An 18025-nucleotide genomic window follows, 5' to 3' on the forward strand; every position below is an offset into this window, starting at 1 on the left:
GGCACCAGGGAGGTTCTCTGAAGGCCCCCGTGCCGCAGCTGGTAAGACGCAGGGCTGCCACATGTCTCCCGGGCACTTCTAAAGGGCGCGGGAGGTGAAACAAGCTCCAGGAAGGGAGAGAGAAGCCACACGGAGAAGAAGAGCCCTGGTGCTCAGCAATGCTCGTCTGAAAAAGCACAGTTCCTGGATCAGCAAGTTCTGCTTGCGTTGTTCTCACAATTGAAAGACAAAACAGAGAAGGCACCGGTCTCTATGGGAGGATCAGTGACTGCTTCTCTGCTCCCCTTTATTTCCTATTTTTAATAAAAACTTGCGATAGATATGCGATGCTTAAAGGAAGCATGATATTGTTTGGCCTGTATTTATGGGATGAAAATGTTTGAAATCACACAGCATTTTTATTAATAAAATAGATCAAAATAGCAGGAGAGGAAGTTTCCACACTTGACAGAGATTATGTTTAAATATTCAGTGCACACGGGAGGATGGAGAACCCCGGACCCACAGAGCAGCAGTGGAAAGGGGTGATGAGGCCGTGAGAGCTCTGTCCTCAGGGGACCCAGGACGGCTGGGAGGCTGGGACGAGGTGGGCGGGCTTGCCACTGTGTGGAGAGACAGAGCATCTCACTGTCCAACAGTCTTTTTGACTTCTTGTTGCCACTGCCTGGACATGGTGACCCAAGGCTCCATGAAGTCACTCCCTCCAGGTCCTGGTCCAGGTGTGTCTCCCAGGTGGGTGCCCGGAAAGGTCTGTCTCCCCCAGGACTATCAGTCCATAGGAGAAAATACAGCCCCTCCCTCGGACCGTAGCCCTTGCAGAAGGCGACAGCCATATTCAGGGCATGGCCGGGACATTTGCTCCTCAAAGCTTGTCATTTTGGGACTCTCCTCCATGAGTCAGAGTGATTCTTCCCCTTGTCAACTAGTGAAATTCTGTTGTGCCTTATTGCGTTTCAGATGAAACCTGTGTAAGATGTGTGTGTGTATATATATGTGTATATACATTTATTTCATTTTGAATTCAAAGTATATTTTGAGAATTTTCAACAGTGGATTTGTTTTAAACAAAATGCCAGTTTGAGCAAATATTCTATTTGGGAATCATTATTTTTTCAGTTTTTATATTTTTAATTTCCCGGGCCCTTTTATTTGTGAGATTTTTTATATATATAAAAAGATAATCAATTTGTCAAAGATTTTGCAACATTTTTGTGTTTCTCACTTATATTACATTTTTTTAAAAAAATGAAGCCTTTCTAAGAGCAGTCTTAAGTTCACAACAAAGTGGAGGGGAAGTGACAAAGATTTCTCAAGTATCTCTTGGCCCCACACGCACAGCCACCCTCAGCGTCAGCACCCCCACCAGAGAAGCACACGCGTTGTGACTGATGAGTCTACGCTGGCACGTCGTTATCATACAAAGTTCATAGATGACATCGGGGTTCACTCCTGGTGTTGTGCATTCTGGGTGTTTGGACAAATGTGTGATAACACGTATCCCCCACTGCAGCATCACACGGAGTATTCTCACTGCCCTGAAATCTCTCTGGGCCTCTCTTACCCATCCCTCCCTTCCCCCACCGCTGGCAATGACAGATCTTTATTGTTTCGATTGTTCTGCCTTTTCCAGAATGTAATATATTTGGAATCATACATTATGTGGCCTTTTCAGATTGAGTTCTTTCACTCAGTAATATGCACTCGAGGTTCCTCCATGTTTCTTCATGGTTTGATAGCTCCTTTCTTTTTAGGGCCAAATAATATTCCATTCTCTGGATGCACCACAGTTTATCTACTGAAAGACATCCTGGTTGCTTCTAAATTTTGGCCATTATGGATAAAGTTTATAAAGTTATAAACATCCATGTGCAGGGTTTTGGGTGATGTAAGTTTTCAAGTCCTTTGGGTACTAAGGAGCGTGATTGCTGGGTTGTATGTTAAGACTACGTGTAGTTTTGTAAGAAACCACCAAAGACAAACTGTCTTCCCAAGTGGCTGTGCCATTTTGTATCCCCACTGGAGAGGAATGTGTTCCTGTTGCTCCACTTCACTGGCAGCATTTGGTGTTGTCTCCTGACATTGTCTTTCTCAGAGCAGAAGTTTTAAATTTTAATAAAGTCTAGCTTATTAATGATTTCTTGCATGGATCTTGCCTCTTCTGTTTTATCTAAAAAGTCAGTCATGTCCAAGGTCATCTAGGTTGTTTCCCGTGTTATCTTCTGGGAGTTTTACTTGTTTTACTGTTAGGTCTGTATTCCACTTTGAGTCAGTTTTGTGAAGGTGGAAGGTCTGTGTCCAGATTAATGTTTTTTTCACGTGGAAATTCCAGCACCGTCTGTTGAAGAGACTATCTTTGTTGAGCTGTGTTACCTTTACTCCTTTGTAGGTCCATTTCTGGGCTCCCTATTCTGTTCCATTGATCGACTTGTCTACTCTTATGCCAATACCACGCTGTCTTGATTACTGTAGCTTTATTGTAAGTCTTGAATTTGGATAGTCTTGGTCCTCCAACTTTGTTCTTCTCATTCAATATTGTGTTGGCTATTCTGGGTTTTTGTCCCTACACATGGAATCAGTTTGTAGAATCAGTTTGTCAATATCCTTAAAATAACCTCCTGTGATTTTGATTGGGATTGCATTTGAATCTATAGATCAAGTTGGGAAGCACTGACATCTTGAAAAAATTGAGGCTTCTTATCCATGAACATGGAATATCTCTCCATTTTCCTTGATAACTTTCATTAGAATTTTGTAGTTTTCCATGTATAAATCTTCTGTGTATTTTGTTAGATTTATACCCAAGTATTTCATTTCTGGGGTGCTAATGTAAATGATACTGTGTTTTTAAATTCAAATTCCACTTGTTCATTGTTGGTATATAGGAAAGTAATTGGCTTTTCTATATTAACCTTGTATCCTGAAATTTTCAATTTCAATTTTACTTTTTGAAGATTTTCTTCTTATTTGTAAGTCAGCTTTGATAGTTATCTTCTGGAGAGCAATTCATTTTTATAAAAACTTCACATTTGTCATGTAAAATTTTAAAAGTTATTCTCAATAATTCAAAATATTTATCTATCTATAGTAAGGACTTCCTTCTTAATACCAAGTTTCTATAATTGTGGGTTTATTCTCTTAGTGTCTTTGGTTTTATCTGTCAAAAATTTGTCTATGCATTGTTATTCTGAGAAGTCAACTGTTGAATATAGCTTAAAAAGTACAACCTTAATTTTTTCTTAGTTCCTGATTAATTTACTTTTATTTTTATTTCCTTCCTCTTGGCTGTCTTGTTTACCCTTTAAAACCTATGGAGTTTAACAGTTAAATGATTTATTTTCACTTTTCCTTCTAAAAAATTAATGCACTATATCTATAAATTTCTCTTTGACTAAATCTTTGACAACCTGGCATAAACTTTTTATTATTGTTAGTTTTAAATGCCCTGTAATGATTTGATTTCTTCTTAACTCAAGTTGTTATTTAATAACCAGATGATTTTTTGTTTAAAGCTTTATTATTTATTTCTAAAATTACTGCCTCATAGCCAGAGAATGTGGCTGTATAATTTTAAAGAATTTTATGTCTCATAACATGTTTCAGAATTGACCTATAGAACTTATGCTTTCAGAAAGATGTTGTAGAAGTACTTTTTCCTATCCCTTCCATTAAAAACAATGAAGAAAAAAAAAACACTGGACACTATGTATAAAATGAACATAAGGAAACCCTGAAAGGTGGAATAAAGAGGGCAGATCAGCTAAGGACCTCTGTATACAAGAAGTGACACAGTGGTGCATTACCTGAATTTTCTTTTTGCTTCATGTATCTTAGATTTAAGAAGCCAGCAACCCAGAAATACCATCAAGCATATACACATAAAAATCCTGGCAAGTCTCCTCTCTACCCAGAGGATCAAGAAAGTGGCAGCTGAGGAAACCATAAAGCTTTTAGGTGTTAACCACTCTACTCCAGTCACACACCTCAGAAAAATGCACTCAGCCCCACCTATCCCAGCAAAAACTGAGTGGGCACCTAGACCTCCACCCTTGCCAGGCTGAAATGAGGAACCAAAATTCCTCCCCAAGGTGGTATCAGAGAAGGCTGCGCAGGAGGCAGGACTTTTATCCCAGCAGGTGGCAGCCTCCATGGTGTCAGTGGAGACCATCAAGTAGATGGATTTGCCTGCTCCCACTTCCCAATGGGGCAGTGCAGAGGAGGCTTAATGGAGAGTCAGGAATGTCACAAATTCCCAGTAGTAATGAGTCCACCCCATCGTGATGCCAGTAAGGACCCCAGTGGGGAGAAGTAAGAAGATGCCCCTGCCCCCCCCCTTCTAACAGGGTGGTATCAGCCCTTGTCAGAACAACAACAGAAAAAAAACAGCTAAAACAGAAGGTTTAAGTAAGATCCAGAATCTCATAATGTGATACCCTAAATGTCCAAATTTCAACAAGAAAAGATCACTCATTATGCCAAGAACCAGAAAAATCTCAATTTGAATAAGAAAAGACAATCAACAGATGGCAACACTGAGATTACAGAAATATCAGAATCATCTGACAGAATTGTGAAGCAGCTGTCATAACTCTTCAAAGAGTAATTACAAATATGCTTATAACAGATAAAATAATAGAAAGTCCCAGAAAATAAACACAAGGGCTCAACAGCAGAAAAGAAGCTATGAAGAAGGACGACACTGAGACATGGAACTGGAAAATGTATTAACCAAAATAAAACCTAAATGAGTGGGCTCAATAGGAGGACGAACAGGACAGGAAAAAAAAAGAATCTTTGAGCTTGATAGAACAATAGGAGTCACAGTCTGAACAACAAAGAGAAAATTGGTTGGGAAAAAAAGTGAACAGAATCTACAGTACCTATGGGGCTAAAGTAAAAGATTTCACATTTGTGTCATCACAGTCCTAGGGAAGAAAGAGGGAAAGGCTCAAACATTGTTCCAAGAAATAATGGCTAACAATTTCCCGTTTGGTGAAATATGTAAACCTACAGATTGAAGAAGCTAAGAGAAGTCCAAAAGTATAAATCCAGAGAAATCCACACCAAGACTTGTAACTGTCAGACTTGAAAACTAAAGGTAAAGGTTTTGAAATAAGGAAAAAAGAAATTAATTTTAGGGGAAAAACAATTCAAGTGACAGTGGGTTTCTGAGAAAAAACATGGAGGTCAGAAGGCAGTGGCACAACATTTTTGCAGTGTTGTGAGAAAAGAATTACCAACCTAGAACCCTGTATCCAAGGAAAGTATTCTTCAAAGATTCTCAAATGTAATCTTCGGACTTGGCTCATTTCACTGGGGAATTCACCCAACAACTTAAAAAAACAAAAAAACAATGAAAAATTAGCACCAATTCTGTTCAGTCTCTTCAAGGAAACAGCAAGTAAGTGAGTAATTCCAGATTTATTTTATGAAGCCAGAAGCAACCTGATAGCCAAGTCAGACAAAGACAGAAAAGGACGGAGGAAGGAAGGAGGGAAACCACAAACCTTACATACAGATCTTCTAATGATTATAGATGAAAACCATATATCAAAATACTAACGAATAAAATTCAGCAATTATACACCATGACTAGACGGAACTTATTCCAGGGATGTCAGACTGTTCAATATTCAAAAATCAGTGAATGTAATCCTCTGTATTAACACACTAGAGAACAAAATCATGTGATGTAAAGCATTTGACAAAATTCAATACCCAATCATGATAAAAAAAATCCTCAGAAGTGAGGAATAGGTGGGAATGGCCCCAACTTGATAAACAGTGTCTACAAAATGCTACAGCTAGCCTCAGAGTCAACGGTGGAGGGGTAAATGCTTTCCCCTAAACTTGAGAATTAAGCAAAGATATTCACATTGCTACTATCCAGCAAAACACTGGAAATTCTAGCCATTACAAGAGGGAAAGAATAGGAAATCAAATACATATAGATCAGAAAGGAAGAAAGAAATCTGTCCCTGCTTGCAGATAACATGAAGGTCTAAGTAAAAAAACTCAACAATTTACAGATAAGTAAACAAAAACTCACCATACCCTCCTCGAACTAGTAAGTGAGATTAGCAAGCCCACAGAATACAAACTCAGCGCAGGAAAACGAGCTGTGTCTCCGTATACAAACTGTGGAGATGTGGGAGCCAGAATTGCAAGTATAATACCATTTATCGTTGCTCCAAAAAAAATAATTGCTCAGCTGCTTAGGTGTAAACGTGACGAAACACATATAGAACTTGTGTGCTGGACACTACCAAGTGCTGATGAAAGAAGTCAAAGATCTAGACCAAGGGGAAGGCCATGAGCTGGAAGACGCAACAGGGTAAAGGTGTGTTCAGTCTAAACATACCTGTGCTAAACGTGTGCACATATCAGACTTTATGGACATTTTCCTTAAATACGAAACCAAAAATGTCCTGAGGACCCTTAAGTCCCACGCTTTCACTCTGAAGGTGAAGTAGTTGAGCCTGAAAGGTCCGAGCGGCAGCTTCTCCAGGAATTCGGGGATGAGGACTGGATGCGCATCTTCTGACTCTCCAGCTAACCCCATGAAGTCGCGCCTAGCCGAGCAGTTACATCCCATACTGAAATGATGACCACTTGTCGGCTGGGTGCATGTTCCCTGGTGTGTGTGTGTGTGTGTGTGTGTGTGTGTGTGTCTGTGTGTGTGTGTGTGTGTGTGTGTGTTGGGGGAGGTGCGGTGCTGGGAGCGCAGCGCTGGCGCTCTCGTAAACCTCCCGCCCTAAGCGTGCAGCCCTCCTTCAGTGGCCCTAAGCAAAACAACGAATTTTTTCTTCCTGTTTACCAAGTTTTTCCACTGTCCTTTTAATCTGCGATTTCTGGTATTATAAAGGCAGTTTTTTTCCTTCTCTTAAATAGAAAGAATGTGCTTTAGAGAGAGCAGCTCGCCCTTCTGCCGTCTTCCCGCCCATGGAATCCATTTGTTGTCATTGTCAGTCTTCTCTAGAAAGTGCTGCTCATCAGAGTCACTAAAAATACGAACCATAAAACTGTATTCCCCTACACCCCAAATTAAGCCTTCCAGAAGGATATTAATATGCCCCAAATCTCTCTATCTGTTGAATTTTTCAGCAACGCAATCCCAAAACCATTTTTATATTTGGTCACAGATGAGCAGAACCAGGGTAATTGACACTAATGACTTCCAGCTTGTATTTATCTGCCTGTTGTTTCATTCGGACTCTGTTTTTTCCCTTTCCATTTCTGTTTTTCTCCCGTTGTCAAGTTCCACGGAGATCCATCTTGGTTCCACAGAGTTCCACGACGCGGAAGCTAATCACATCCCAGAGCACTGGCGCTGGATGTCCTGTGGTGTCTGGAATTTACATTAGTTGTTTATTCGCACACTCTTGGTTAGGGATCATTGCACTGTGGATATCAGAGTCTGGCAAACACGAGCACGCAGAAACACACACATTCACAAACAGATCTCTCCAGTTAAATATTCATGGTACTCAACGTGATCATCAGGCTTTTCTCATACAAAGAAATGACCAGCATTGTCATTCAAGGCCTGTATTACCCTACGCAGAGAATGCTAAACAGCGTATTATTACATCCACTGTGTGACAGACTCGTTTTGGCGGAAGAGGCTAATAACAATAAATTAATGTAGAGTGGGTTTGAGGGAGGAAGAAACAGGACAAAGGAGCTTCGAAAGAGGAGATAAATGTTACTGCACATTTTGATGTTGGCCTGCCTTGAATTCGGTCTGAATGCGATGTTAAGGGGTTTTTTTTCACATGGTTGTCCATTTCCGAGAGAATGAAGTTGACCTGTGGGGAGATATTCAGTGGCAATTATTTCAGTGAAATCAAACAGAAACCGAGTCTGAACAGGAGATAAATTCATCTTTCTCCCTCTCTGTATTGTCCTTCAAACATACAGCATGTTCCTACCCCACTATTTAGTGATCTTTACAAAGAAAAACATGCGACCTTTGAATTCAACCTTTTCCTTCATTTCAACCCAGATAGAGACGTCCCCTTATGGGAATTAAATACAGTCTGTCATGTGCCGACACAAGGAATGGGACATTTAGAAGTCATTTCGTGGCCAGCAGATGACAACTGGCCTGAGAGAAGAGGTGACCGGAACGGAAGGAGTCACCTCGCAAGCCCAGATTCCACCCCGACGAGGCCCTCAAAGACCAGAGTTCAACGTGCGGCCTCCCCCACCCTGCCCTCCACCACTTCTGTAAAAGCGGCGTCCTCTGGGCTGAACCGGCGGCCGCGATTAGTTGAAATTGCCAACTATCTCATCGGATTAAACGTTCACTATCCCATTGATAGAACTGAAACAAAAGGTCACACGTGGCTTGCAATAGAGTGGATACCTGTTGACAAGAATATCTCATGGGGAGCACGTTTACACAGAAATGATGCAGTACAGGCATGTACTAGCTATTTTGGGTGTCCTAGTTTATTCATTCAATCAACAATCACGGACAAAGTGCTCCAGGGCAAGGGGTGATGAACAGGGACCGTAGTAGTGAAACCCACCAGATGGCAAAGCCGCAAAGAGGTTATATCCTAAAAGAAGTCAAAGCGAGGCTAGCAGAGGAAGACAGACAGACCGACTCCTCCTCGCCGCAGTCAGGACGCGCGTTGTTGGCTGCAGACACCACGTGGGCGGTCTCTGCGTTTGTCCTGCCGCAGGGCCATCAGCACTCACTCCGCGGCCTGGCACTCGTGTCTCCGTGCACGCAGACAGTGCCCGCCTCTCACCTGTAGGCGGTCTTTAGACAGTCATCTTAAAATGCATGTATTATATGAGAGTAGGGAGTCCATCGGCCACTGTGTCCCCTGGAGAACGTGGAGGACACTCCTGTCATCAGATAATGAGGAGCGGTCCAGCGAGGGGCGCCAGCTGTGGGCTGTGTCTAGTCAGACAGGGCTGACTGAAGAAATGCTACGCTGGACCTGGTTTGCCTGGCATCCGCAAGGATGATAGCTTTCCAGACTGTCCGAGCCCAGGTAACTGGGGTTAGAGGTAAAATGAACGTAATCTCTGTAAATGGCAGCCAGCTCCAACGTCAGTGGTGGGGCCGGGACCCACAGAATCGTGGCCCTGGAAACTAGACCGTGGTATTCCTAGGGGTGAAGCAATTAGGTGGCTGATGAAGATACTGCCTGACTTATATCCCCAAAGTGACTGAAAAAAATCGTCCCGTCAAAGTCCTATGTCGTCGGGGTGACGTCGGGATCCCTCGCCCAGTTTCCAGGTGAAAGTCCATCGACAGAAGAGAAGACAGGGCTCCTCGAGAAGGGATCTGGCCGGGTGAGGCTAATGTGTGTAGCTGGTTCCACCGTCTTTCTCCAGTGGGACTGGAGCCACTGAACACAGCAGGGAAGGAAAACTCCCAGGTCTATCCAGCTGCTGGATACTGAGCGTGGGCGAAACTGATACCAAAGGCGCCAGAGACTAGTATGACTCTCTCCGGGTTGAAATGGGGGCATGGGGAGGCCACTTGGAATGCAGAGCCCTGGTCCGAGCCCAGTTCAAAGTGAGTTCTGAATGGGATGGTAGTGATAAGAGGTGAGTAATAAATGGATACATGTGCAGTGGCCGAGATCTTTGCTGGAAGGAGCAGAACTGGAGGATTCAGGACAAGGAGGTCTGGGGAGGGGGGTGGACTCAGACTGAGGGACACAGCCCCCCATGTGTAGCTTTGCATCGTGCATTATGACCCCCGGAGGGCACGTGGCCCCGGGGGAGCCAGCAGACGAGCAGTGGACAAGATGGTCCCACCAGGGAAGGAAAGCCACTCCCCTTCCTCATCCAGTGGGACCACCACTGGGCTCACGAGTGGCACCTCCGAGCTGTAGGCTCGTGACTACGGAAGGGACACCCCACCCTGCCCGGTGCCCCCATGTCTCTCCCTCCCGCCCCACCTGATCTCCCCTCCGTGCGTTCATCCCTCCACTCGAGACTTTGCTCTTCTGCTTTGTTGCTTCCTGCCTTTTTCTTTATCATGGTTTCCCCTCTGCTTTCTTTAAATTAGGAAGGCTTGAAATTCTTTTATAAATACATAATCTGAACACTCATTTATTTTCTTTCCCTATAGAGGGCAGAGGAGGGAATAAATGTACTTGTGGGTGCAGCTTTAGCTATGTAGGTTTTAATCTGTAATATTCATGTTTTATTTTTGCTATTATTGCACTTTTAATTTCCTCCTTGACCATGTAGTAATTTGCAAGAGTGTTTTGAAGTGTGTAAGAGGAATTTTCCCCTTAAATTCTTAATATTCGTTTCCTGCTTTATTATGTTTTCTGAGTGAATTGTAGCTGTGACTCCAAAGGTCGTCTCTTGTTTAATGAACACACGAGAATGCGAGGCCTTGGGCCTCTCTTGCTATATTGCATTTTTAATGAATTATTTTCTTGATTTTTTTTTCCTGATTTTTGCAATATGGACTTCATTTTCTTCACTTTATTCTTTCTTTTTTGTTCTCTTGTGGTTTGGAAAGCAAATGCCATGTTTTAAGTTTTACCAGTAGTTAGCTAAAACTTTTAAAATAAATATTGCATTAGTCTAATTAAGATTTTTAAATGGTAGAAATTGTTCACCCTTTATGCAATATAAGGAACTTATTTATTGTTTTTAGCTTTTTGCTGCATTTCCAGTTTCATTAATGTGTTTATATCTTCTGTTTTAAAACATGGTTTCTATCGCAACTTTCTTTAGCCTTAGTATTTGAACAAAAACAGTATTTGGATGTCTGCATGCGTTTAATCATTTTAGTGTTTGTTACAAGTTCTCATCTGTCACGAACTCTCTCACTGCTGCTCTTTCTTGGTTTTCTTAACGATCCAGAGCACGGATTCTCACCCGATGGCTTAGGGGCCAAATCCAGCTGTCACCTGGTGGCGTATGGTCCTTGAGCTAAGAATGGTTTTGCATTTTTATATGATTTAAAAGATGAATCCTACGTGAGATTTAGTTTCCACAAATAAAGTTTCGCTGGCACACGGCGGTGCCCACTCACTGTTGAAGGCTGCTACAGCACCACGGTGGTAGAGTTAATTAGTTGCTATGGAGACCAGGGGGCCCACAAAGCCTAAAATATTTACCATGCGGCCCTTCTAGAAAATGTTTGCCCGTCCCTGACCTGGAGCAGTCATTCCAGCCTTTTTTCCTGGGGGCACAGATGAGGGATGATGTTTATGATGTCCGGTGGGAACCCAGTCCCTTCCCCCAGGCCCTGAGTTTGCCTGAAAGGGAGTCACCGCGGTGTTTACGATAGCCAGGGGTACTGACGGCGTGGCAGTCACCGTGCCATTGCAGGCCGAGTGCGGAGCCGCTAGGCTGTGTCCCCGTCACTCTCAGGCCCGTCCAAGGCAAGGGGGTGAGAGCCCTCTTACTCGAGGGACGACCTGAAGCCTCGCCCAGCGCGTTAGGCTTCTGGAGAGTCTGTTGCAGATTCTGTTGCTTCATTGTGATGAAGTTGCTCGTGACACCCTTCTCTTCTGGACGCTGTGCGCGGCCACCTCGGAAGAGCTGCTCTTCAGGTGCTGCTTCAGAAGGAGCCACTGGGTGGCAGGCCCTCTGCCACATGACATACGTGGACGCCTGTCAGTTACCTGCCTCTTTGTTGGTGCCGCTAAACAAGACGTTCCCCGCCCGTCTTGCTCCCTGCAGTGCTATGCTGATGAAGAACATTCACACCCCAACACGTTCCCAAAGAAGATCTGGTTCATGGGGTGAATCCTGTCCTTTCCTTTCTTTCTTTCTAGTTGAAGTACAGTTGGTTACAGTGTGTCAGTTTCTGGTGCACAGCATCAACGTTTCAGTCGTCACATACCCGCCACACGCTCGTTTTCATGTTCTTTTTCACAAGAGGTTACTACGAGATACTGAATATAGCTCCCTGTGCTCTATGGTATAAACTTGTTTAGCTATGTTGTATATAGTGGTGTGTATCTGCAAGCCTCGAGCTCCCAGTTTATCCCCTCCCACGCCTCCCCCCGCCGTCGTTTCAAACCCTGCTCAGGAAAGCATGATGAATCGGCAACGACTGCTTCCTGCCCTCCTGGAGGTTACGGTGAGACAGTCATTAAAGCAAAAGAGCGAGCAGGTGAAATGAGGAGGGTGCTGAGGAGGAGGGGCGGGGCCAGGAGAGGCCAAAGGTACCAGCGGGACGCGGACACGTCTCCCGGGAAGTGACATATGCGTGGAGGCTTACGTTGGAGAGAGGGAGCAGTGCCCCCAGGAGAAGAAGGGAAGCACGTGGAGCACAGGGCGGGGGAGGCAGGCCCACTGCCCAAGAGGGAGACGACGAGGGCTGAAGACCCCGTCCAGACGGCGGGGGCTGGGTCTCCGTGGCACTGCGAAGCCGCAGAGTGGGAAGACCGGACTTGGAGACTGGGCGAGGGCTGCCTGGGCTGACGGCAGGCGAGCCTGCAGGTCGAGATGCCAAAGACGAGACTGAGGGCCTTGTCTCTCTGTGTCTGACTTGCTTCACTTTGCATGATGCCCTCCGAGTCCATCCAGGGTGCTGCAGGTGGCAAAAGTCCATTCTTTCTCCGTGTTGAGTAATGTCCCGTTGTGTATGTACACCGCACCATCTTCATCCACTCACATGTTGAAGGTGAGGCTGGCAGCCTGGAAGGCTCAGGAGACAGGGGTCTGTGACTCTGGTACTGCTCGGAGTCACCTTGTTTGGGAGTGAGCGGGGGCCGGTGTCCTGGGCAGCGCCGGTCTCAGCCCCGAGGCCACTGTGCTTGCCGGTCTGGAGGAGGTGGGATGACGGGCCGCGCAGTGTCTCACTGTGGTCCTGACGCCTTCCTGCACTGGTTTGCTGGAAATCTGAACGAGAACAGCACAACTCTGAGTTCAGAGCAGCATCTTCGCCAAGTATCAGGCACCGTCGAATTGTGAAAGGCGGTGTGGTGACATTCAAGTCAGGCACGAGGGTAGGTTACATCCTGGGGGCGCCGGTCGTGTCCTACATGACAGGCTCGTGTCTTCTTCGCCTCAGGGAGCAGAACTAGCGGGTTATGGTCACAGATGTTTATTCCTTGCATTTCGGTGCCTGGGGAGGCACGGATCTGGCGTATCTGTGTTTTTGAATAATGTCACCGCATATGGAAATTGATCCTGGCCATGAATTCTATTGATGTGCAATCTGAGAATGCGCTCTTGCAGCTCTCCCCATCGAACTCCTAAAAATAAATGAAGGATGGTTTCAGAATATTTGAAGCTCCCGTTACCCTTTCCACTTTAAGAGTACCTCGCTTGGCTTAGTTTGAGCCTGGAAAGATATCTAGACTCTCATGTCTTTTTACGAATTGAGGACCAAGCAGTAAACACAGTCTCTTCTCCAACCGGTGTGGTCTGTGCCAAATATTAAAGCTGAAGTAGCTGCCAGGCGAGGGCTCACCCGCACGGAGCGGCAGGGCACAACGGCAGAACGTCACAGGATGTGGAAGGAAGTGTCTCCAGTCTTGGGCTTCCTCAGTGCTGCATCCATTTCAACACCACGCAGAGCTGGGAAACCTCAGCTCTAGAAATACTCGAATTGTGGTCTAGCCAAATTCTTTGAGAGCAATGCTTCCATAATTTAAAAGAAGATGTTTACATTCTGTCCCTGAAAAGTGCTTTGCAGCATCAAAACAACTGTCATCGTCAATATTACATCAGCTGTCCTTTGTGGGTCATTTTTCCATGCCCAGGACTGTGCTAAGCACTTTGCAAGCATTACCCTATTAAATTATAATAATAACCCGATTGATGCCCATTTTTGAATATATGGAGACTCAGGCTAAGTAATTTATCCAGAGTAACACAGGAAAGACACAAGGGTGTGGGGGCTCGAATCTAAAATGTCAAGTCCAAAGTCTTGAATCCGCCCAACTAGTCCCCTGCTGTAATTGTTGTAGCACACTCTTCCTCTCATGGCCTCCTGCAAAACAAACGTGGACCATTCATTTGAAATAAATAGAAGCCATAAACAGAAATTCATGGACTTCTCACCATTGTTTAAATTCAAAGATAAATGCTTAAGGGTTGATCTCACCGTTCACCAGCCTGCTTCCCCAGAAGCATAAAGTTTAGGTTCATCCTAGAACCATGTTATGTGTAGCAGCTCCATACACCCCTACAGGTTTTGTTGATAGCAATCACATTTTCATACTTTCAAAGGTAAGCGTCATTACATCTGGTTAATGAACTTTAGTTACCACGAAATGACGGCTCATCTGTCGCAGGTCACGCAGAGGCCCTCACAGGGAGGTGTCCGACTGCGTTGTTAGCATCCAGAAAATGGTTCTTCAGACAGGTGAAGTGACTCACCTGCAGGCACTGAGCGCGGAAGAAACACATTCAGAATTTGAACCTGGATTGTGTTTATTCCCAAGTCTATGTTTGTCCAACTAGAATGAGAAACTATTACCTTCACTTGTTAAGAATTAAAAAGAAAAACAAGCAAACAAACAAAAAAAACAAAGTCATTGTTGATGTGACTCCTTGACTCACTTATCTCTACTGTTTGAAGACTTTGGTCTGACAGCATTCCTCTGAATTTTGAATTAGCTTTAATTCTGGTTTATGGTTAGACTTAAAATTTGAGACAAATAATAAATAAAAAATAAAATTACAAACAGTAAGAATTCTTTTTCTGGAATTACAGTTTTTCAAGTTGAGTCAATGTCTTCTTTATTGAAAATCATAGGTAAGTTGAACTCAGTGTGAACCAAGTTCTATGGCTCATACATCTTAGAAACCACGCTTTATTTATTTTTAATTCTAAGTGTTTTGCATGGTTCCTGATTTGCCATATATATTCAGATATTGGATGCCTCTGGTAACAGTTCTGTTAATTTTAAGACTTATGAGAAGAGACACTTGGGTGATGATGGAAAATTAACAAAATGAAATGATGTTTTAACATCCTAATACCCAAGAGAAATTTAGGTCACCATTATCATTATGTTAACAATGCTGTCTGGCTTAAAGATTTTTTGCTGTATTAAAAATAGGGACAGAAGCATTGAAGGCGTTTTGTTTCATAAATGACAGGAGGAATAAGAACACCAGTGAGAGCTTATTTAGTTTGAAGATTGTATTGATTCCCATCTCCTCTTGTAAAATATTAGTCTGGGCACTAAACTAACTTTCTCTTCGTCCAATTACACAGAGAAAGAAAGTGTACATTTCACCTTCAATACTGAGGTTCTAGTATGAGCTTCAAAACGACCGCTTTGCATTTAGTGCAGGGATTGCATTCTTGCGAACAATTTGAAAGCATTTTACAGAAATTAATTACTTAAAAATGCAATGCATTTAAAAATCCATTGCCTTTCCTGACTGCTTTCAAGTTCCTTTAAGACATTTTCATTTATCTTTACATCTCCCTTGTTTAAAACAATAAAGTGATGTATTATGCAATCTTAAACCAGGAAACTTGCTGAAGAAATAGCTTTTTATTCAATATTAACTATATAAATTTCTTAATTTTTATAAAGATATATATATATATCCAGATACTGAAGAAAACCCTAATTCACAACTATAAATATATATGTGATAATAAATCCATATTTACTCCATTTCTCTTTTGGATTTGCAAAGATAATTTCCTTTTTTTATACTTCCATGGTGAGACACTAACTACCTACCTTGATTTCCTGAGTCCATTCTTTCTTTCTTTTTTTCTTTGTTTCTTCCTTCCTTCCTCCTTCCCTCCCTCCCTCTCTCCCACCCTTCCTTCCTCCCTCCCCTCTTCCTTTCTTTTCCTTCTGTGGTACACGGTAACTTTAATGTGACCATTAAGCCCCCAATCCTGGGAGGGCCTGACATTAACTCATAAAACCCGTAAACACCAGGGTGGGTTCATTGGCGTCAGCAAGAGCCAGCCGTTGGCTTTACCGCTGAAGGACGTCCCCGTCTCCCCGGGGACACAGGGCGCACAGATGCACAGGACAAGCCGCGGTGGAGAGTCGCCCACCACGTGAGAGGGGACTTGGGGTGTCCGATGTCTGGACGTTGTTTGCCTGATTGCTGCCAGGGGAGCAGGTTTACGAAGAACTGAATCTCCCAGGAAGGACACGGACTGCTGTGGGCTGGAGACAGAGTCACTTCACACTGGCACCACGCTTCCTGTCTGGCGATAAACAATGAGGAACATTCATGTCTCCGACTCATCCTAGGAATCTCACAAGGCCCGTGACAAGATGCGCCGCTAGTTCCTGAGGATTACTGTATCAGTGAACTTAAGAGGAAGTTGGGGGCAGGGGGTGGAGAAAAGTAGTACCTGCGAAAATACGTTTCTCATGCTCCCAATCTCAGGCTTCTCTGCAGGGTCCTGCGCGGGGCTGGGCTGTTTGTCTGGGAGGTGGTTTTCTTTTGCTGCTGCTTTTTCTTGTCGACGTGCAGTCGGCATACAGTGTGGTGCTAGTTTCTGGGGGACAGCACAGTGATTCAGTCATACAGATACATATATTCCTTTTCGTGCTCTTTTTCACTCTAGGCTATTACACACTATTGAATATGGTTCCCTATGCTCTGCAGTAGGACCTCGTGGTTTGTCTCTTTTGCTGCTTCTTGCAGTTTCTTCTGGATTTAGAGATCAGATATCCAGAAGAAATGCATCAGGAATGCCGTCCAGTCTCCAAAATCTTGAAATCATTTTTTTCAGCTGTATTAAGAATCCCCATTTCTTTTCCCAAAGAATGACAAAAGAACATGTGCCTGTATTTAAAAAAAAAAAAGAAAAAAGCCAACACTTTCTGCCAGCAATTTTTCTAATAGGGTAGTTTCAGCAGATCAGATGTCTGAGAGAAGCGAGCAGCATCACCCAGGGGCTTTCTGCCGAAGTGAGGCGTTCCCAGCCGCCGCCGTGCTCCCAGTGACTGAGCTTCAGAGTAGGGGCGGGGCCACGCGTGTCGATCTGGAATTCACGAAGTCACTTCCTCTGACTTCCTTATTGCGCAGTCAGCAATAATTTGCCTATAACTGAGCTTCATAATTGGCAACATACAAATATATATTCTGGACAGATTTCCACCTACCCCGATATACTTTCCCCTGAAACGCAGACTGCACGCGTATTTATGCCAACGTGCTTGATTACAAAAATAAAATAATTAAGTCCGGTCAACCGCCTTTGGTTGTGGCGGGAAACGCGCTGCACACTCCAGGGAGCGCAGAAGGCGCCCAGTGGCGGTTGCTAATGCTCGTTACTGAGCCCTCCGCCGACCGGCACGCACCGCCGAAGGTCTTGTTACTCCTCCTCTGTGAGAAACGACAGAAAACTAAGGGAGTGACATATGGGACCGGTGGACACTTGGGTACAGACCTGACGCCGGCGGAGACTGGATTGTTTGGGTGGCTTTCGGTGTTTGCTCGGGGCTGCACGGTGCGGCCCCAGGAGCAGACACACAGTAACCAAATTGTTTCAGCTTTCCCAAACAGCATAGAGACGGACTTAATTGTTGCGCTAGAGGAAAACTCATGTGTCTCAGGGGACTATTAGTGTCATTTAAAGGGCTAAATGTATCATAAAATCTGTCTCTAACAGAATAAAATTGTACAGACCAACACAATTTTAGCTAATGTTTTCCACATTTCTTGAGATAAAAAAAAGAGAAAGAAAGAAGGAAAGAAAGGAACAGAGAGAAAGAAACTTAGCAGTAAAGTAAGTCTATTAGGTCCCTAAATTATTAGGAATAGTTTAATTCTGTAGACCATCAAATGCGTTTTTAAACGTTAAAAGGAGTTTGTAGAGTAAGTTAGTTGCCAGGTAGGTTTGGATTAAAATATTCCAATTGTACAAGATAAACCCAGCCTATTATGTTTCTTTCATACTGTGGGCTTAAACAAAAATGAAACCTAACCCACACAAGGAACGAATTCACACGCCTTCCATTTTGTGCCTTCAAAATGGAGGTGAACTTTGTAGCTGGTTTCATTGACGCTTTATTTTCATTTTATTTTTTTGTTCTGGGGAAATACTTCCCCATGGTATTTTTCTTATTGTTACATGTGTTACACCTGC

The 18025-nt window shown here is 43.8% G+C and overlaps 1 long non-coding RNA gene across 1 annotated transcript; it reads right to left on the bottom strand.

Annotated features, from left to right (window-relative positions):
- Positions 1–7529: 7529 nt before the first annotated feature.
- Positions 7530–16890, bottom strand: LOC140690450 (uncharacterized). The gene is made up of 3 exons (XR_012065719.1): positions 16283–16890; positions 14211–14331; positions 7530–7805 (listed from the first exon to the last, which is right to left on the bottom strand). It is a non-coding gene; the product is annotated as an uncharacterized lncRNA (long non-coding RNA).
- Positions 16891–18025: the final 1135 nt, after the last annotated feature.

The sequence above is a fragment of the Vicugna pacos genome, chromosome 30, assembly GCF_048564905.1.
Source record: "Vicugna pacos chromosome 30, VicPac4, whole genome shotgun sequence".
In the NCBI taxonomy this organism is placed as follows: Eukaryota; Metazoa; Chordata; class Mammalia; order Artiodactyla; family Camelidae; genus Vicugna; species Vicugna pacos.